We start from the raw sequence: 22,427 nt of genomic DNA on the forward strand, positions 1-22,427 counted from the left end.
CCCCAAAGGTTAAATCATTCTGTCATAAGCCTCAATCTGAAGGCATGAGTTTCATATCTGGTATGAATGGTTTCTGTATTCCAAGTGATAGTATACGTTCTCTATGTTTTCCTAATTACTATTGTTTGCTTTTTCAAATAAGCTTTATAGCCAACTTCGATATCTCCAGGAGACAAAGTTGATATTTTATTGAGATCATATAACACTGAGGACAGATTGATACAATATATTATTCCATTTTGAAAAGTGGTTTTTATAGTTTTTAGGACTGCTTTATGACTTTCTGCAAAAAATATCTTATTTTTCTTTGAGTTAAAAGTTTTCCCAGTTTTTAGAATGTAAATAGAGTCATTTGTGATAACAGTGGATAATTTTTAATTTTATATGTGTGGACTATTAAAACATATAACCTTAAAACTACTATATTGATTTTATTAATTGTGAGCAGTGGCTTTCTACTGACTTTTTTTATGGGGGAGTGTTCCAGATATCTAATTTTGTCACCTGAAAATATAGTTTTACTTTTACTTAAAACATTTTTATGCCATTAATTGCTCTCCCTTGTCTTATTACATTGGCTCAAGCCAGCAACATGATGCTCTTTCTATAGTATTTCCATGATTATTTAAGAACACAATTCATAAAAAATAAAGTATATCGTTTCAGTGATTATTCTATGTCACCTTTCCTTTCTATTTGTTAGAGGTTCTTGGGAAAATAGAGTCCCCAAGATTGAGAATGAAGGAGATGAATCTAAGAAGTTGGATAGTTTGCAATTAGGAATTCATATCTTGAACTACCTATAGTTTTAGTGAAATATTCTATTTAATGGCCAACTTTTAAATGTGGAATTGCAATGCAGTAAATTATTTAATATGGCTCTTCTAGTCAAAACCTTCATTACTCCCATCAAATGACAACTGTCTCCTGAGCATTTTTCACCTGAACTATAACCTAGCAACTCCCGTAATAAACTCTGAAACCATGAGAATCATCTGTGAACTCTGTGTGTCCATTGCAATGAATTACTGAGCCCAGCCACAGAAACAGAGTTCTTTGAGAAGGACGATTGGTGTCAGCAAAGAGATAATAGGATTAAAAAGCAGCGATGGAGGGTGGAGGGAATGCCTGACCTCTGCCTTGTGGCAATCAGTGTTGGGAGCCGGAGGAACTCAGCTGTGTCCCTCATGCCATCTGTAGTCATCTATCAGGGAGTTGTCAGGAGATTGTTGTTGCTGTTGAGTGCTGTGGAGTCAGTTTCAATTTACAGCAACCCTATGTGCAACAGAAGGAAACACTGCCAGGCCCTCTGAGGTCCTTTACATGTCAGGAATGTATACAGTTACGGAGTAACTTCTTTTGCTCCCATATTTCAAAGGCTGAATAAAGAAAAAAAAACTTCATATGGTGTGCTAGGCTGTGTTCTATACAGAAGCATAAACAACGGGGTGGGGGGAAACAGTGGCTTGCACACACAATTGTATAAGTGGTTGAGTCAAATATAGTTCAAGTCTGTGTGTCAGTTTTTAAGCTGATGGATTTTCTGGACTCATGTAGCTGCTAGGAATGACCAACCAGGATGGAGAAACCACAGGATGACAGAGGCCATGGTCAGCAATTCAAGCTCATGGCTTTTCTTAACTAGTGTACCTATGAAAGATAATTGTGTTAGTCTGGGTAGACCAGCGAAACAAATCCATGGACACACATATATGTATAATAAAGAGATTTATGTACAAGAGCAACTGAACATTGAGAAAATATCCTAGCCCAGTCCAGATCAATTCCATAAGTCCAATATTAGCCCATATTTCCAATATAAATCTGTAAAGTCCTCTTCAGACTCACGAAACACATGCAATGATGCTGAATGTAGAAGATCACAGCCCAGTGGGTAGAAAGTCTTTGGATCCAATGTCATTGGAAACATCTCAGTACTGGCAGGGGTCTCTCTGTGGCTTCTTGGGTCTGGTTGCATCCATGTGGCTTGTTTTCTGTAATGTGTCCCAGGAAGTAGTAGAGAGAGTAGTGTCTCCCACCTCCAAGGAGGAAGTACCAGATTTCCCAGAATTCTCAGAAGGCCATGCCCACACCGAAGTCTCATTGGCTATCTCCAGATTGTCAACCTAGACTACACCCTACACTCTTAATCCTTAAATTGATACAAGATTAGGTGACCACCACAATAATTAACTAGGAAGCAGGAGGATAAGCTAGACATCAATTCAGGCTCAAGGCTGCAGAGACAAATAAATTCAAGGTTGACAAGCAATCTAGCGGGCCACTCATAGCTCCCAGATCAGCAGGTATTATGGTTCATCTATAAGCCAGCTCTACCACTTGTCTGTCAGGTTGTGGTATTATGGTGGTTTGTGTGTTGCTATCATACCAGAAGCTATGCCACTGGTATTTGAAATACCAGCATGGTCACCCAAAGTGAACAGTTTTCAACAGAGCTTCTAGACCAGCGGTTCTCAACCTGTGGGTAGCAACCCCTTTGGGGGTGGAACGACCCTTTCAAAGGGATCTCCCGATTCATAACAGTAGCAAAATTATAGTTATGAAGTAGCAATGAAAATAATTTATGGTTGGGGGGTCACCAAAGCCTGAGGAACTGTATTAAAGGGTCACAGTATTAGGAAGGTTGAGAACCACTGTTCTAGACTAAGAAAAGACTAGGAAGGAGTAAAAGGTCCATTTCTGAGTAATTGGCCATTTTAAACCTCATAAATAGAAGCAGAATGTTGTCAGATACTGACAAAAACATCACGAATAACAGCAGAACATTATCAAATATAATGGCAGAAGATGAGACACTCAAGTTGGAAAGCACTCAAAATATGACCATGGAAGAACTGCCATCTGAAACTAGAGTCCACTATAGTGACATGCAAGGAGCCAGGCCTTTGAGACTCATTTTTCTGATGGGTCACAATGCAAAATGAAGAGACCAAGCTGAAAACATCTATTAATGACTAGAACTTGGAATGCATGAGATAAGAATCTAGGAAAATAGGAAGTCAACAAAACTGAAATGGAATGTATAAATATTGATACCCTAAGCATTAATGGGGTGGAACGTGTGGTTTTCAACATCTATAAAGAGTTATAGTCTCAGAGAGCCACAAGAGCAATCCCAAATTGACCTAAAGGTCACTATGAGTCATCATCGAATCGATGGCAGAAATGACCAATTTAAGGATCACATTCATCATTAAAGAACATTTCATGATCTGTCTTAAAGTACAATGTTGTCTGCGATAAGTAATATCTATCTGTATACAAGGAGGTCCAGTTAACACAATTAATTATTTAAATGTATGCATCAACCACTAGAGCTAGTGATGAAGAAATTGAAGAATTTTTCCAATGTCTTCAGTTTGAAATTGATCAAGCATGCAATCAAGATGCATTGATAATTATTGGTGATTGGAATGCAAAAGTTGGAAACAAGGGGGAAGGAAAAATATGGCATTGGTTGAAAATTATGGCACTTGTGATAGAAGTGCAACTGGAGATTGCATGATAGAGTTTTTCAAGACCATCAATTTCTTCATCACAAATATCTTTTTAACAAAGTAGTGACTATACATGTGGGCTTCTCCAGATGCAGCACATGGAAATCAAAGGGACTACATCTGTGCAAAGAGACCATGAAGAAGCTGAATATCTGCAGCTGAAACGAGGTCAGGGTCTAACTCTGGAACAGATCATCACTTGCACATATGCAAATTCAGGTTGAAAGTGAAGAATCAAAATGCAATCGAGTATATCTCACCTGGATTTTGAGAACATCTCACCAACAGATTTGACATTAGTGGATACTAGTGACAGAAAACCTGATGAGCCGGGGTAATGTATTAGACCAGGTTGAGTTGAGAAACAAATCCAGGGACATTCACATGCATATAAGAAAGAGCTTTATGCCTAGGAGTAATTGTATATCAAGAAAACATCCCAGTCTAGTCCAGATCAAGTCCATAAGGCTGATATTAACCCATAAGTCCACTACTCATCCCAAAATCCTTCTTCAGACTCATCCAGTCACATGCAATGATGCAAAATGCAGGAAGATCACAGACTGGTGGGTGCAAAGTCTTGTGGCTGTGGAAGTATCTCAGCACTGGTGAGGGTCTCCACATGGTTTCTCCAGCTGTCTAAGTGTGGCTCTTCAAAAGGAAGGTGAATCAGAGAGAGATAGAGGAGAGAGAGAGAGAGAGAGAGAGAGAGAGAGAGAGAGAGAGAGAGAGAGAGAGAGAGAGAGAGAGGCAGGCCTGCCTCCAGGGGAAAAAAGAGGAAGTTCTCAGAATCCTCATGAGAAGGTCACACTCACCTGGAGGCTTCACCAGGCTATGGCCTGTTTGACAGACTACACTCTGTTTATGAAGTTGACATGAACTTAGGCAACTATCACAAATAACATCAAGAACATCATACTTGAAGAAAGCAAAAGGTCATAAAAAAGACAGGAAATAAAGAAACATCCAGGTGACTGTAAAGAGACCCATAACACAACATCTTAGTAATTGAGTAGCGAAGGCAAATGGAAGATATGAAGTAAAATAATTGAACTTATCAAAAGGCAGTGCAAGAAGAAAAAATATTATGATGAAATATGCAAAGAAATTGAATTAGAAAACCCAAAAGAAAGAACACACTCAGTATATCTTAAACTCAATGAACTGAAGAAAACTTCCAGTTGAAATACTGAAAGATTCTATAGGCAAAACACAGTAAGATGTTTCAAAAGAAGATGGAAAGAATTCACAGAATCACTGTCCCCAAAAGAAACATGCTGACTTTCAATCATTGAAAGAGGTGGTATGTGATCAAGAATGGATGATACTGAAGAAAAAAGTCCAAGGTTCCAGAAATATACAGAATACTATTGGAAATGTTTCAACAAGCTGATGAAGCACTAGAAGCACTCACTGATGTATGCCAAGAAATTTGGAAGACAGCTACCTAGTTAGTTGATTGGAAGATACTCATATTTGCACCCATTCCAAGGAAAGGTGGCCTAACAGAATGTGGACATTTTCTGACAGTATCATTAATATCACATGCAAGGAAAATTGTACTGAATATCACCCGACAATGTTTGCAGTGGTGCATTTACATGAAGCTGCCAGGAATTCAAACCAGATTCAGAAGAGGATGGGGAACAAAGGATATCCTTGCTGAGGTCTGATGAATCTTGGGTTAAAAGCAGAGAATAATAGAAATATGTTCATTTATGTTTTATTGGCTACACAAAGTCATTGGACTAAGTGAATCACAAAAAACTCTAGATTACCTTGAGAAGAAGGGGAATTCCAAAACCCTCTGTGCTTATGTGGGACCGACACATGGATAAAGAGCCAGTTATGTGAACAGAAAAAGGAACTACTGCATGGTTTAAAATCATGAAAGATATGCACCAGGGTTGTCTCCTCTCACCATTCCTATTCTATCAGTATATTGAGCAAATAATCTGAGAATCTGGAGTATATGAAGAAGGCAGCATCAAGTTTGGAGGAAGGCTTACAAACAAACTTTGATATGCGGATGACACACCCTTGCTTGCTGGAAATGAGGAGCACTTGAAGCACTTACTGATGAAGGTAAAGGACTGCTACTTTTGTTATGGATTACAATGTAATATAAAGAAAATAAAAGTTCCCATCATGATAATGCTCATCATAATAACATCATAGGAAAAGGAGAACTTGAACTTGCCCAGAATTTCATCTTGCTGGAATTCACAATCAATGTTCATGCAAGTATCAGTCAAATGAAATATTTCATTGGGTTGATCTGCAGCGCTAGATCTCTTTAAAGTGTACTAAAGCAAGGATGTTACCTTGAGGACAAATTTGCACCTTACCCAAATCATGATACTTTTTAATTGCCTCATATGCATGTGACATTTGAACTTTGAATAAGGAAGACTGAAGATGAATCCATGTATTTTAATTAAGGTGCTGGTGAAGGACACTGTAGATACCATAGACTGCCAAAAGAACACACAAATCTGTCGTAGAAGATGTACAACCAGAATGCTCCTTTTAAGCAAGGATGGGGAGACTTCCCCTCGTGTACTTTGAATGTGCTATCTGGAGAGTTTAGTTCTTATGACAGGCCGCAATGCTTGGTAAAGTAGAGGGGCAGAGAATAAGAGGAAGATTCTTGACATGATGGATTGACACAGTGCCTACAATTGTGGGCTCGAACACAACAATTGTGAGGATGGTACAGGGCTGGACAGAGGCTTTTCTTGCTGTCGTATATGTCAGGGCTATGTGTTGGAACTGACCTGCCAGCATCTAACAAAAATGACATGAGCCACATGTAGGATCTGAAGTAGCAAGGGGAGAGAGCATGCTTCCCAGAGAGTCTGCTCAAACAGAAATATGCCAGCCCCCTAAGAAACCTTCCTTCCAATTGCAGCAGGGCAGTACCTGAGAAAAGAGATTTAATCTCTCTCAAATCAGCCGATTCCAATATGGAGAAGCTCTTATTATACTAGGCTACATCATGAAGGAGACCTCAACTAACAAAGTATGAGAATTTTGGCCCATCCAAATTGACAGAAATCCCAACCGTCACACCCACCCATTGTGAACTGGGCACCTGCATTCATCCATGTAAACCATACATAATCTCCAAAGAAAACAATAATAAAGACATAATTGGACCTAACATGAAGTAACTAATGGATATGACTAACATGATACTGACTTCATTTGCATTTTCTATTTTATAAATGAAGAAAAGAAAAATGTTTGATACATACATATAAAGAAGAACTATCCAAAACAATTCATTTCCACAATTGACACTATGGCTGGAGCTGTATTTAGAGCTCCCCCATTCCACCACACCTTACATACTATCTTTGTCCTCATCAAGTCCCTCAGCTGGTAGAAATTTGTTTTCCTGCCTGTTGTTAGGTGACATGGAATTGATTCCAACCAATAGCGACCCTATGCGCAATAGAATGAAACACTGCCCGGTCCTGCACCATCCCACAGTTGTTCCTGTGTGTGATCCCACTGTTGCAGCCAATGTGTCAGTCCATCTCCTTGAGGGTCTTCCCCCCCCCCCCCGCCCCCCATTTCCTTTACAGAGGACTGGACTCTCCTGGCAACATGTCCAAAATATGTAAAATCCAGTCTCACCATTCTTGCCTCTAGGGAGCACCCTAGATGTACTTCTTCCAACTAGGTTTGTTTGTCTTTCAAATGTATCGATTTTTCTTTGGTCTTTATTATCTAATGCCTAGCTTTCCATGCATATGAGGCAATGGAACATGCCATGGCTTGGGTCAGGTGCACCTTAGTTCTTAAAGTAACATTCTTGCATTTAAATACTAAAGAGATGTTGTACTGCAGATGTACCTAATGTAACACCTCTTTTCATCTCTTGACTGCTGCTTCCATGGAAATTGACTGTGGCTACAAGCAAAATAAAATCCTTAACAGATTCAATATTTACTCCATTTGTCATATTACCTACTTTTCCATTTGTGTTTTGCTTGCAATATAATCCAAACATTCATTTTTGAAGAATCTGGGCGATTAGTCATGTCCAAACTGAATTGTTCTAACTTTCCATTTACTTTAATCACAAATATGGTGATTAAGTACTGAGAAACATCTTAAGGAATCTCCTGGATTCCAGAATAGTCTTCGCTGCCTCCATTGTGTAAAGCTAATCCAATTTCAGCTGGTAACAGGATCAATCACATCACTCAGCAACAAATCCGCAATACCCTTCTCTGTCTGTTGAGCTAGACTCACGAAGAACCTGAAATTGCTAGGAGGAATTCTTAATTTCCAGTTCAATGGAATCAGCGCTGTGTTTGCAGGTAGGAGTGTTCCTCTCATGAAAACTAATATCTCCAGACCTAAAGAGCATTCGGTCACAGGGACAAGAAGCAAAAATGTGTGTCAGCAGTCATTAGGAGTAATAATCAGTGGTCCCTTTGGTCCCTGGGCCTCCGAATCCTGGCTGTTGGAGAAACAAATAGATTGATTACTGGCTTAAAGCATATAAACCTCATGGAGAACATTGTGCTAACCCTGCAAGGTATTCCCATCTAGATAGTACCACAATTGTGTCTGTAGAATTCCATCCCGTCATTATATCAAGCCAGCTTCTTTAGTTAGATGGGGTACATGGTAAGACCAGTGAATTCCATGAGCATGTGGCCATCACCACACTTTGTTTGCTGTTAAGTGAGCCTCTTGATCTGCTGTGATGCTGAGTGAGATGCTGATTATCCATGCCAGTGGATAAGGCATTCTGTAAGTCCATAGATGGTCATTGGCAGAAGGACTGTGAGCAGGGAAGGCAAATCGATATGTAAAGTATATATCTATTCCAGCAAGAACAAAACATTACCCTTTCCATTATGAAATGTGTGCTCTGTAATCAACCTGCCCCTAAGATGATGGATACTCTCCTTGAGAAATGGCCCCACATGTTGATTTCTGCTGCCAGTAGACTGTGCACTCAGCAGTGGCAGTAGCCCAGTCAGTCTTGGTGAGTGCAAGTCCAGATTGTTGAGACCCTACATAATCTCCATTCCTGCCACCAGGTTATTTTGAGCTCATTTGGCAATGATAAAAGTGAGTGGGCAAAGAGGGTGACGGGTTTCCACTGAATGTCTCATCATCCCATCCACTTGATGGTTAAAATCCTCTTCTACAAAGGTAACCCTTTGATGAGCATTTATATGCTCATTTGTATATTATATACAAATACCTTCACTTTTTGGCCCATTCAGAGAGAGCTGTTCACATACCTCTTACCCATATCTTCTTGTTCCAAAGTTTTCAGTCATATTCCATCGAAGTCCCTGACCATCCATTCAGGCAAACCACTGGCCACAACCTATGAATCAATATACGGTTGCACATTTGGCCATTTTTCCTTCCAAGCAAAATGATTCACTGAGTGTATTGTTTGAAGTGCTGCCCATTGGGAGGACATTCCTATACAACTGTCCTTCAGTAGGGTCACAGGAAAAGGCTAACCTGCTGCTGCTGTCTACTTCCAGGTGATACCTGCACAAGTGCAGAGCAGAACCATCTGTAAACCAAGCGCAATGAACTCTTCCTCAGCCAAGTGATCATAAGGAAGTCCTCCTGAGGCCCGCTGTACAGACTGGGAGGTTGATACTGTGAAAAGAGGTTGAGACTCTAGTTCTTTGGGCCAGTTCTTCTTGCTGCTTACTTGTCCCATCAGGCCCTGCCAGTTAGAGCCCTATCTTGTATATACCATGCCCATTTAATGATGGAGTGCCAATTTGAAATCCAGCTTTATGACTCTGTGGGTCTGACAACATCCAGGTCATGAGCCTTGGTAGGGTGTTCAGTCCCTACTAAGGCCGAGTAATAAACCAAAAGCTGTTACTCTGGTGGAGAGTAGTTGTCTGCAGAGGATGGCAGAGCTCTGCTCCACAATCTAAAAGGTTCTGTCCAACAAGTGCTGCCAAAGATTCCAAACCGCCTATCTTAGCTGAAACTTACACTTCAAGTACCATAGGCTCAGCTGGATCATAGGGCCAAAGTGGCAGAGTGGTTTCCACAGTAACTTGAACCTGGTGCAGAGCCTCTTCTCTTCAGCCCCACTCGAATACAGCAACTGTCTGAGTCACCTGATAAATAGGCTGGAGTAGCACACTCAATTGAGAGATAGGTTGACTCCCAAATCCAAAAAGCGCAACAAGTGTTGTGTTCCTTTTAAGTTGTAGGAGGAGCCACAGTCAACAACTTAATCCTCCACTTCAGTGGGACTAGCTTGACATGCCCCATATCTCTGTACTCCAGGAATTTTCACTGAAAAAGAAGGCACCTGGATTTTGGTTGAGATAATTTTCCACCCTGTAGCACACTGATATTTTACTAATGAGTCTAGAATAATTGACTAGATCGTTCCTTTTTATCTCTAATCAACATAATGTCATCAGTGTAATCGATCAGTGTGCCATTTTATGAAAGTGAAAGGTATGAAGGAGCATGCAGATTAAATTATCACATAATGATATTGCGTGTAAGAGAAAGGATACAAACGTTCCTACGGAATAAATTGTGACATAATGCTGGAAAGGTGATATAATTCTAAGAGTGAATCATAGAGGAATTATTAATGCTTTTGCTAACTGAAGGCAAATTTGCTGATGAGCCTTCAAAACCATACTTAAAAAAAAGTCATTAGACAGATCCAGAGAAATATTCACTTACCCAAGCCACGAAGCCACATCTGTAATAGCAGCTGCGATTAGAGTTGCCCCCTGGTTAAGTTTAAGATAACCTGCTGTCATTCTCCAAGATCCGTCTGATTTTTGCACAGGAAAAATAGGCGAGTTAAATGGGGATGTGGTGGGAATCACCATCACAGCGTCCTTCAAGTCCTTGATGAATCCTGTCATCCCTCCAGGAATGAGATTTTGCTGTTGGTTTATTATTTCTCTAGGCAGAGGCAGTACTAAGGACGTCCACCTGGCTTTTCCTAGCATGACATGCCTAATTCCACATGTCAAGAATTGAATCAGGGAGCTCTGCCAGTTGCTGAAGGAGCCCTGGTGGAGTAGTGCTTCCATGTTGGGCTGCATTCTGCAGGGTCCACAGTTTGAAACCACCAGTTATTTAAGGGAGAAAGACAGGACTTTCTACTCTCATAAACAGTTACAGTCTCAGCAACTCACATGGGCAGGTCTACTCTGCCCAGTAGGGTCACTCTGAGTTGGCATCTACTCAATGGCGATGAGTTTGTTTTCCCTGGTTTTGGCTGTTTGCTGAGTCTGTTTATTTTTGTTATACATTCTGGAAATGGGGAAATGACTACACAGTAGGTTCAGGCACACATTGGCCCCACTGTGAGATGAACTTACGCTAAGAAGCAATTAATAACTTGACTTCCATACTCTTCCATTCTGACTCATGCGCCTGCCAATAATTTGAGGTTTCCTGAAATTAGTATCCACTCAGAGCCAGTGTCCAGTAATCACAAAATATATGAGTATTTCCTTGTCCCCGTGGAAGAGTCCCTGTTGTCAGAGGCCATATAGTCCTTCAGAGGGTGCTGGAAGGAATGCAGTGTAAACATTTGGTGGTTTCCTTCCTCAAAGGGACCCAACTTCTTGTTCCTCGAAGCATTTGTGGATGTGTGAATGGAGTGAATTCTGATAATTTGTTGAAAGGGTATGACACTTTTTTCTAGCTACTCAAGCTAGACAACTGTTCGCTTGACTTAAGATTTTCCACTTGTACAGATTTAGGAAGAGAGCGAAAAGACTTTCCACAAAGTCTACTTAAATAGGAGTAGGCCATACCTGAAGGAAATGTCCTTTCAATTGCTACAGGCTGGGGACCAGATAAAGAGGCTACGCTCCAAGTAAATCATGCATCACAGTTTTGCTCGCAGAAAATTCTTTCATGAAGTAGTTTGCATCATGTTAGATCACTTCCATGGGGGTGGTCACACCTTTCAAAAAACAAAAATCCTGGCCCAGTCAAGTTGACATAAAGTCTAACTCTCACCCATGGATAAGCAAGACTTTATCTTATACATTCCACCTGAGCCAGATATTTCTTTAAAGTTGTCCCCCTATATTTATTTAAGAAATATAATGTGACAAAATCAAAGGTAAATCTTTTGTCGCATTGAATCCACACACCACACCAATATAAGGTATGTGGGTGTTATGCAACCGGCTCAGAGATCTACAGCCCATAAGAGGTAGACATGGCATTGATACCAGGACCTTGGGAGGCTTTCTAGGGGCCTCAGTATTCATATATGTCCCTGATTTTGATATAAATGTGCATTTACATTATAACATCATTCATTGAGTTTCTATTTTAGTGTATGTTAACTTTATATCTGCTCCTAAAACAATAACTGATTCTTTCTAAGTGATTATCGGTGTCAGCATTATTAAATATTTAATCACGTTTTAAACTATGTGACCTGTCACGTTTTCAGAACACAGAAAATGAATGGGCAAATTGGCAAATGTATTACCCTGACACATGGAATTGCAGTATTTTGTGGATGATTTTAAAATCAGAAAATCATCCACACCTTTTCTCTCTTGGTCACTGGCTCACTGCAGTCATTCCTTAAAACTTCTGAATGAATGACAGCTCTCAAAATTGTCATGGTATATGTCTTATCGGCCTGTTTCCACATCAATTATTTAGAACAAAGATTTAGAGGGAAAAAATAGGCTGAAGAATGATCTGTTGCCTTTCTTAGAGAGTGAGCTCACCTGTCTGTCACGCTCCTTTCTATATCAGGAGCAATATTATTTTTAAAGACTCTTCATGCTTTTTTGTGAAAATGTTTTGTGATTTAAAATATATTATGCATATCAACAATAGGAAAGTTAAATTTTTTTCATTAATATATATTCAATGATGTGTCAAATCTTGATGTACCTAATTAACCATCTTCCCACTTTACTTTGGGGTTTCCTGATTTTAATATTTTAAAAGTTGGCAGATGTCATGTTATTGTCACCAGTTCCTCCTACTCTGCTCCACAGGCACATTGTTCTGAGGAAGAAGTTGTCATCTCTCTGCTACCCTCCACTGATTCGTGTTAAGGAATGGTGAAGGTCTTTTATAAGCCTCACTGCAGGCTAGTGGTCTCTGGAATCTTCTAAATCCTGCTCTACAAAGTGCCGGTATCCCTGCCCATTTGTCAGGGGAACCAGCCTCTAACAAGTCATCACAGGCCCTGCAGGCACAATTGTACAGTGATAATATATAACGATTATTGTAACGTCATAGAGAATATGAGAGATAGGAGAGAGAGTGAAATGAAGGAATGAGACACATTTCATGGTAGCATGCTCACCTCCTGGACGGCCCTGATCTCAACAGCCAGGTCCATGCACAGCGCGGGCAGAGAGGGCAGGAGGGAGAGGGCCGGGAAGGAGAACAGGGGGGAGAGGGGACAGGGGAGAGAGTTGCCAGGGGAGAGAGAGCAATTTATTACTAACCAAAGCTTATATATATTTGGGGGGTGTGCAAGCCCCCTGATTACAGATAAAGACATACGTCACAGGGAGGGGTTGTACTGTAGGTAATGCAGTAATGAGAGGGGGACCATCTAGGCATGTACGTGCAATAGGAAGGGGAGGGATTGGGGGTACACATGTGACAAGATGGTTGGAAGCTAGATTCAGGATAGCAGCCTAACTTTGGATGTAACTGAGCAGGTTTGACCACTTCTCTGGCTTTCCAGGGAAACAATTACTTTTCTTATCTGTAGGGTGTGAGCCCCACCTACAGTGGACCAGACTGTAATCTGACAGCTGACTGCCTTCAGAGAGATTATCTCTAAGCATCTGACCTCCCACCACGTGCTGGCAAATGGCCACTAAGGTTTGGCATATCTTTGGGGAAGACAAAGCTGGGGAAAAGTCTTCTTATATCCCACACCCTTTAATCTTCATTGTGTCTTTGTGGTTAAATAGGGTTCAGAAAGTTGGTGTGTTTGTTCATGCTCCCAATGCACACTCTGAGCTGACACTCAGGTACCTGAAAACACCAGCTCCAACACAGGTAATTAGTGAGATTTCCAAAACAGTGACAAATAGGATCTGGGACAGACCATCAAAATCATTCTGACATTGGGCCTGTTCTCAACCCTTATCCACAGCTTCAGTCTTTGTTTGAAGCTCAGGCTTTTCCATGGAACTCTCAGTAAATGGCATTCTAATGGCTACTTTAGTCAGTTGGTGGACATTTTAATTTACTCTCCAACTTAGGTTCTGTCACTGCAGTAGGAAGACTGCTCGGGGCTCAGTTCATTTCTCAGGATAATTGTGGCTTGAGGAGGATTTAAGAGTTAAGTAGTGCTGGCATTTCAGAAAAGCTTTTGTTCCTTTGTGACCTGATCCTGGCCTCAAAGCACAGGAGCTCAATTGCAGACCCAGAAAACAAAAAACTGTGCAGGCAAGGATATATTCAAACCCTTACACAGCTCATTGGGTCTTCTTTTAAGTAGAAGAATAAAAAGCTTCTCTCTCTTTTGTATTTTACAAGACATTAGAACCAGTGAATACATTGCTAGAACCCTGGAAAGCATCCCCAACACTTAAGCATTATTAGGTTCCCACAAAACTTCTGTCTTTAGGTAATTTTGTCACCTTCCCTTCATATGGAGTTGTGTGGTCATGATCCATCCCTCCTGACAAGAAATCCTATTCTCCTAGCTTTCTTCTCAAGTAATCTCCTAGCTCACATGCTTGCTGCATTTCTGTGTATCTTCTTCTCTGAGTCTATGCTCCACAAAGACAAAAGAATAAGGAAACAACCAAACCTATTGTTGGAGTCAATACTGACTCATCATGACTCAACTGTGCGCCATAGGGTTTCATTGGCTAATTTGTCAGATCCCCAGACCTTTCTTCTGCGGTGCCTCTGGATGTACTAAACTTTACAACTTTGCATTAACATCACAGTTTGTTAACTGTTCTCACCTGTCAGGGATTCCCCATGAAGAATGAAACTATGTTCATGCTATGTTTTCATATACCTAGCATGTTGTAGGTACTGACATAAATAATTTCTGAATAAATGCCAAAAGGAATGGAGCATACATGAACTATAAGTTCATATGAATCGATGGTCATGGCTCATTCTGTAGATCATTGTAACAATGCATATTGTTATTCATATACATTTTTAACTCAAAAGTTCAAGGCCATTCAGCATGATTCTTATAGGAGAAGACCGCAGTAGCATTTTTTTAGGCATTGGGCTATGAGGTAGTTAGTTTATTGTGCCAACCTGGCTGATAAACACAGGTGGGGTTAATTGAAGGGTGGAGGGATAAAAGGCTCGGTGAGCCTCGCCTTTCTAATTCTTGGGTCTCTTGCTTTCTGATGGTTGGACCAGGGTGCAGCTGCCTTAGCCAGTTCCCTGTTTCAGCTGGCAAGGCTCAGTTCCTGCAAGACATCCCTGAGGAGAAGCCACATGGACCTACCCTGATGCAGCCCTGGGGGCTGGAGCAGCCATGTGGAAACTCCTGCCAGCGCCGAGATGCTTACATGTTCACAGATTTGGCTCTCCTTCTGCAGTTGTCTTCAACATGTGTGTTTTGTGAGCTGGAGGAGGACTTTGTGGATTGGTGTCGGAAATATGGGTTAATCTTGGACTTGTGGGTTTCAGCAGCACTGCGTAGAGATGTTTCATTGATGTGCACTTAACCTTTATATAAAACTCTCTCTTAGCCATAAGAGTTTCTGTGGATTTGTTTCTCTAAAGTACCCAGACTAACACATGCATCAATAAGAACTTAGTACATTCAAAGGGACAGGTATTTTGGAATTCTTCCAATGGTGCTGTCTAGTGTTGCTATGACAGAAGCATCACAAGTGGACAGCTTTAACAAACTTAAGTTTACTCTCCATACTCAGGATGCTCGAAGTTTAGATCCAGAGCCCTGGCTTTAGAGAAAGTTTTCTTCTTTTGTCAGCCCTTGAGGAAGGGCCTCATTTCCTGTTCAACATCTGTGAGCCTTGGAAATGTCCTGCCATCAATCTTTCCTTGGGTCTAGGAGGCTCTCCGTTTAGGGACCCAGGTCCAAAGTATGTGATCCACTTGCAGCTCCTGTTTCTTGCTGGTAGCCAGCTTCTTTCTTCTCTGATCATTTCCCTCTCCTTTTAGCTTACATAAGATAAAAGGTGTGGCAGGCCACACCCCAGAGAAACCCCCCTTGTATCATATCAGAATTACGGCCAGAGTAGGAGTGTTGCATCCCACCCTGATCTTCTTAAAACTGTTAGGATGATCACATCAGGTCACACCTTGGGGTATGAGTTCATCATCACATCTCCCAACTCACATCATTATATCACTTCCAAACCCCTGAGAATCATGGTCCAGGCAAGTTGGCAAATGCTTTTTGGGTATACAATTCAATCGATGATACACCACATTTTGGCACTGGACATTCATGCCCTGGTCATAGGAAGCCCTTTCATTCCAGGAGTTTTAAGACAACTTCAAGTCCAAATTTTGTGCTGCGGCAAAACTCCTCATCTGCTGGTGGTGTTTTTAGGTACCACTGAGTCAGTTCCTATTCAGAGCACCCCTGTGGAGAACAGAATGAAACACTGTCCAGTTCTGCTCCAACCTCACAATTCTTGTTACATATTAGCCCCTTGTTGCAACTACTATGTTAATCCATCCATCTCTCCTGATAACATGTGCAAAATATATGAGACGATGTTTCACCATTTTCGAGTCTGAGCATTCTGGTTGTGTTTCTTCCAAGAAAAATCTATTTGTGCTTTTGTCAGTCCATGGTACTTCAATATTCTTTGCCAGCACCATGCTTCAAACACAGTGATTGTTCTTCTGTATACCTTATTCAATATCCAACTTTCACATACATATGAGGCAACTGAGCATACGGTGGCTTGGGTCAGATGCATCTTAGTTCTCAAGTACCATCCTTTTTATTCAACACTTTAAAGAAATCTTGTGCAGAAGATTTACCCAATACATTGATTGCGGGTGAAGCAAGATGAAATCTTTGACAACTTACTGCAGTCCTTTATTCATTTATCATGTTGTTGCCTATTGGTCCAGTTGTGGAGATCTTGGCTTTCTGTTCACTAAGTTCTTGTCCATAATGAAGGCTGTAGTCCTTGATCTTCACAACAAGTGCTTCAAGTCCTCTTCATTTTCAGCAAGCAAGGTTGTGCCATTTGCATATTGGAAACTGTTAATAAACCTTTCTTAAAACCTATATCACATTCTTCTTCATATAATACAACTTCTTTGATTATTTGCTCAGCATATAGATTGAATAAGGAGTAAGAAAGGATACAATCCGGATGCAGACCTCTCTTGAATTTAAATGAAGCTGTAGTCCCTTGTTCTGTCCTCACAGCTGGTTCTTGATCCCTAAAAAGGTTCTGCATGAGCACCATGAAGTGTTCTGGAATTCTCATTCTTCTCAGTGTATGTGTTGTTTGTTATGAACCACACAGTCAAATTCCTTTGCTTAGTCAATAAAACATCTTCGTTGTAGTCACTGCTTTGAGCCAAAATCTGATGTCAGCAATGATATTCTTTTTTCCCTCCACGTCTTCTTTGGAATCTGACCTGAATTTCTGGCAGCTCCATGTAAAGATAGGGCTGCAACTATGGTTGAATGATGTTCAGAATCATATTTCTTACATGTGATGTTCATGATATAGTTCTATAATTTGTCCATTTTGTTGGGTCACCTTTATCTGGCATGAGAACAAATAAGGATAGCTTCCAGTCACTTGGTCAGATAACTGTTTTAAAAAATTCATGGCATAGGTAAAGTGAGTACTTTCAGTGCATTCCTGGCATGAAGACCAGGGATCAGCCCAAATACAGGGATACCTATGGTAGACAACTAAAAAGGAGATTGTGAAAGTAAAAAAAAAAAAATAAAGAAATGGGTAGCGGGGGCACAGCGCACTAACCCACCCAAGGGAAGGGTATTGTTTATATCACCACAGGGAAATAGGGACCAGACTTCGACCCAGTTCTCCAAGGTGTGAATGCAACATGAAGACGTGCAGTAAGGAACCAGTAGAGAGGTCTGAGGGGCTGGACCCAATCCCAACTGCTACGTGGACACCTGCCCCTCACCACAGAAGAATTTATTTCAAAGGATGGCATTGAATCTGCAGCTCAGGGAGAGGGACATATCTGATCAGAGCTCACGGGAGCAAATGAAGGGGAGGAGGAGAGAGTGGAGCACATCCTGGCCCACCAGGTCTTGAGGATGATGTTCCCAATTAGAGCAGCCAATCCACAGAGAGGACCACATGGTCGGCCTCACTATGAGACATAATGTCCCTCACTGACCCATAGCGCTACAGGGGCCAACACCAGAGACACAGTGTGGGAATTTGTGCCTGATCTGATCCCACCACACCAAGGCAAAACCCCAAGGCAGTGCAAAAGAACAGCAAGGGAATGGAGTGGCGATGTTCCCAGGGAATGCTGAAGGTGGGATTTGGGGTCAGGGCATGGTACCCCAACAGCCTGGACTGGAAAACATTCCTAAAGGCCAACAAACAGTCCTTGAACTAACTGCAAGCTTTTCTTTCTTGTTGTGTTTTGTTTTGTTTTATCATTGGTATGTTGTGGTTGATGTTTGTTGTATATTGTTCATTGGTTTTGCTCTGTCTTATTTTTGTGCATGTTATTATCTCTGTAGGTATGTCTAAATAAGATAGGCCAGATGAACAATCTGGAGGAGAAAACAATGGGACTGATAGTTCCTGGGAGACTTTCAGAGATGGGGACGTGGGGAGAAAGTAGTGGTGTTAACAAACCCAGGGACAAGGGAATCAGAAGTGATCCAAATCAGTGGTCAGGAGGGAATAGGAGGCCTTGTAGGGTATGATCAAGGGTAATGTAACAGAGAGGAATTGCTGAAACCCAAATGAAGGCTGAGCATGATAGGGGGGAAGAGGAAGGTCAAAGGAAATAGAGGAAAGGGCTAGGAGGCAAAGGGCATTTATAGAGGTCTAAATAAAGGCATGTACATATGCAAATATATTTTTATATGAGGATGGGGAAATAGATTTATGTGCATATATTTATAGATTTACTATTAAGGTAGCAGATGGACATTGGGCCTCCACTCAAGTACTCCCTCAATGCAAGAATACTTTCTTCTATTAAATTGGCATTCTATGATGCTCACCTTCCTGACACAACCACTGAAGACAAAGTGGGTGAATAAGCAAATGTGGTGAAGAAAGCTGATGGTGCCCAGCTATCAAATGATACAGCATCTGGGGTCTTAAAGACTTGAAGGTAAACAAGCGGCCATCTAGCTCAGAAGCAACAAAGCCCACATGATAGAAGCACACCAGATTTTGTGATCGCAAGGTGCCAAAGGGATCAATTATCAGGCATCAAAGAACAAAATATTTTATCATTTTGTGCTCACCTCCATGATATGATTGCTGAAAAAAAATGGGTATATAAGCAAACGTGGCGAAGAAAGCTGATGGTGCCCGGCTATCAAAATATATAGCATCTGGGGTTTTAAAGGCTTGAACATAAACAAGTAGCTTTGTAGCTCAGAAGCCACAAAGCCCACCAACCTGTGTGATCACGAAGTGTTGAAGGGATCAGGTATCAGGCATCCTTAGAACAAAAACTCTTATAATAGTGAATGGGGGGTGGGTGGAGTGTGGAGTGGAGACCCAAAGCCCATTTGTAGGCCACTGGATATCCACCTTACAGAAGGGTCTTGGGAGGAGACCAGCAAGTTAGGGTGCAATATAGCAACGATGAAACATAGAACTTTCTTCTGGTTCCTAAATGCTTCCTCCTTCCCCACTATCATAATCCCAATTCTGCTTTACAAATCTGGCTAGACCAGAGGATGTACACTGGTACAGATAGGAACTGGAAACACAGGGAATCCAGGACAGATGATCCCTTCAGGACCAGTGGTGTGAGTGGTGATACCGGCAGGGTGGAGGGAGAGTGGTTTGGAAAGGGGAACCAATTATAAGGATCTACATGTGACCTCCTTCCTGGGGGATGGACAACAGAAAAGTGAGTGAAGGGAGATGTCGGACAGGGCCAGATGTGACAAAATAATAATCTATAAATTATCAAGGGATCATGAGGGAGAGAAGAGTGGGGAGGGAGGGGAAAATGAGGAGCTGATGTCAGGAGCTTAGGTGGAGAGCAAATGTTTTGAGAATGATGAGGGCAATGAATGTATAAATGTGCTTTACACAATTGATATATGTATGGAATGTGATAAGAATTGTATGAGCTCCTAATAATATGATTAAAAAATTTTTTAAAGGAAAAATACCCCTTATTTTTCTCTTTTTGTTTATTTTGCATGGAACAGTCTTTCTATCAGAAACAAAATATGAGTATGGCTTTGATGTTAATATTTGATTAAAATAAGAATGCATGTATACAAATTTTCCTTTGGTTCTTTGTTATATCCAAGATTATGAATATAAGCTTCATTTTAAAAGTTGCTATGAATACATATGCCACTGGAAATCAGACACTTTTGAAGGATTCTCATCCTATCCATCCCAAATACTTTTTAAAATGATGTAATTATTATTTAAATCCATTTTAAGAGAGAGATGCCAATCCTCCCTACTTGGGTGTTTTTTCGATAAGTTCTGAATAAATCTCACAATAAGCTGACATTTTATTCTTTTTGCTAAAACTAGCAAAGGTATTGCTTTGAATTTCAAAGCATGACAGCATTATTACTCAGTCAGGCGCCATTCTTTACAGAAATAGCATAATCTTCTATTACCTAAAATGTTGTAATTTAAATATGAAGTTACTTTGACAATAACATTGTTAAAAATATAAAAATTTACCTAATATGTTAAAGAGAAATTTAGGCTTTGTGTTTAATTTAGAACATTGAGTTGGTACCAAGCTTATTATATAATCATATTATTTCTATTAAATTATATTGGAAAAACGATTTGGAATTTGGGGGTTAGGGGTGTACTTTTAGTAACACTAGTGTTTTTCAGCTGTGCATAGCAAACAGAGCAGTGCAGGTGCATGAATAAGTAGGTAGTGGGCTATGTCATTTACTTTCAAGTGCTTTTCTCTTTTTTGGACACAGGATTGAATGCAAAGGGAAATGCATAAAAAGAAACGTAGTTCAGTTTGTAAAAAGTTGTTTTATCAAGTGGCAGACCCTTGTTGTTAGGTGCCGTTGAGTGGGTTCTGGCTCATGGCAACCCTATCTACAACAGAAAGAAACCCTGCATGGTTATGGCTCACCATTACCATGGTTGTGTCAAGACAGCTCCCAGATAGTCTTTCTCATTTTCCATGACTCTCCACTTTACCATGCCTGGTATCCTTCCCAAGTACTGTTGGTCTCTCCTGACAATATGTGTAAGGTCCATGAGAAGAAGTCTCACCATCTTCGCGTCGAAGGAGTAGTCTGTCATACTTCTAAGATGAATTTGTTGGTTCTTTTGGAAGCCCACAGTATTTTCCATAGTCTTCCCAACAGCTCAACTCAAGTGCATCAATGATTCTGATCTTCTGTATTCAGTGTCCAGCTTTCCCATGCATGCGAGGCAAGTGAAAGTATCATAACTTAGGTCTGCATATAAGATAAATGAAAATATCAACACTTACCCCTGGTTATGGGCAAAGAGACACCTGATTGGTGGTGGTGTTCTTATATCAGTCAGGGGCAGAGCAGACCGGCAGCCCCTTGTTCATCCTAACTTGATGCCTAGATTGTGGCCAGAGCTGTTTCATGCCTAGGGAGCATTAAAAAAAGAAAGAAATTATCGACCCTTGGCTCAGATGCATGCTAGTCCTCAAAGGGACATCTTTGCTCTTAAACACTGTAAAAATGACTTTCACCTCAAATCTGCTCAATGCAACATAGAGTCCTTGTTCTTCACTGCTACTTCCACGAACATTGATTGTGGAGCCAACCAAAGGAAGTCCTCGACAGCTTCAGTCTTTTCTCCATTTTATTATGATGCTTGCTGGTCCAATTATAAAGAGTTGTTTTCTTTACACTGAGTTGTAATCCATAGGGAAACACAGCCTTTGACCCTCAAATAGGTGTTTCAGGTCTTCTCTGCTTTTGGCAAGCAAGACTGTGTCATAGGCGCATATCAGGTTATGGAGTTTTCCTCCAATCCTGATGCCATGTTCATCTGTATATAGTCCACCTTCTCAGATGATTTGCTCAGCATACAGATTGAATAAGTGTGGTCAAAGGATACAACCTGGATTCACGCCTTTCCCGAGTTTCAAACATGCAGCATTATGGCAGACGTGTTTTGCATCTAGATAAAATTAGTAGTATAGTAGCAGTTGATGCAGACTTGATGCATTTCCCCCACTTATTTTTGAATTGGAGTGATTTGACAATCCTTCGCACTTTTCTTACAGGGAATTGCAGTAGTGCCTCTGTGATTTGTCGAGGGTGAGAGGCCGATGCGGGCAGAGTAGGTATTGACCGAAAGACCACAGAGCACAGAGCTAGATTTTGTACGGGCATCCTCCAGACATTGGGTTGCCTTTGAGCCTCTTTCCTTTGGTCTCTAATTCCTTAGCTCACTAACTTTGTAACTAGTTAAGTTCAGTTATTGTCACCACAATGATTCTATTTGCCCATCTTTCCTCTGACCTCTGTGTGTGTGCTTGCTGTTGCCTTGACCACTGTGTCTTTCCCTGTGTGTTAGTCTAGGTCAACTAGGGAAACAAATCCACAGAAACTCATATATATGAGAGTTTTATATAAAGGGTAAGTGCACATCAAGAAAACATCCCAACCCATGTCCAAGCCCATAAGTCCAACATTAGCCTATATGTTCTACACCAGTCTACAAAGTCCTTCTCAATCTCACAAAACACATGCAATAATGCAATGATGCCAACTGCAGGAGG

General features: G+C 40.9%; 1 non-coding gene across 1 annotated transcript; it reads left to right on the forward strand.

Moving 5' to 3' along the window:
- Positions 1-21,152: 21,152 nt before the first annotated feature.
- Positions 21,153-21,296, forward strand: LOC142449702 (small nucleolar RNA SNORA48). Its single transcript, XR_012784821.1, has one exon. It is a non-coding gene; the product is annotated as a small nucleolar RNA SNORA48 (small nucleolar RNA).
- The last annotated feature ends 1,131 nt before the right edge of the window (positions 21,297-22,427 follow it).

This window comes from Tenrec ecaudatus, chromosome 5 (genome assembly GCF_050624435.1).
Source record: "Tenrec ecaudatus isolate mTenEca1 chromosome 5, mTenEca1.hap1, whole genome shotgun sequence".
In the NCBI taxonomy this organism is placed as follows: Eukaryota; Metazoa; Chordata; class Mammalia; order Afrosoricida; family Tenrecidae; genus Tenrec; species Tenrec ecaudatus.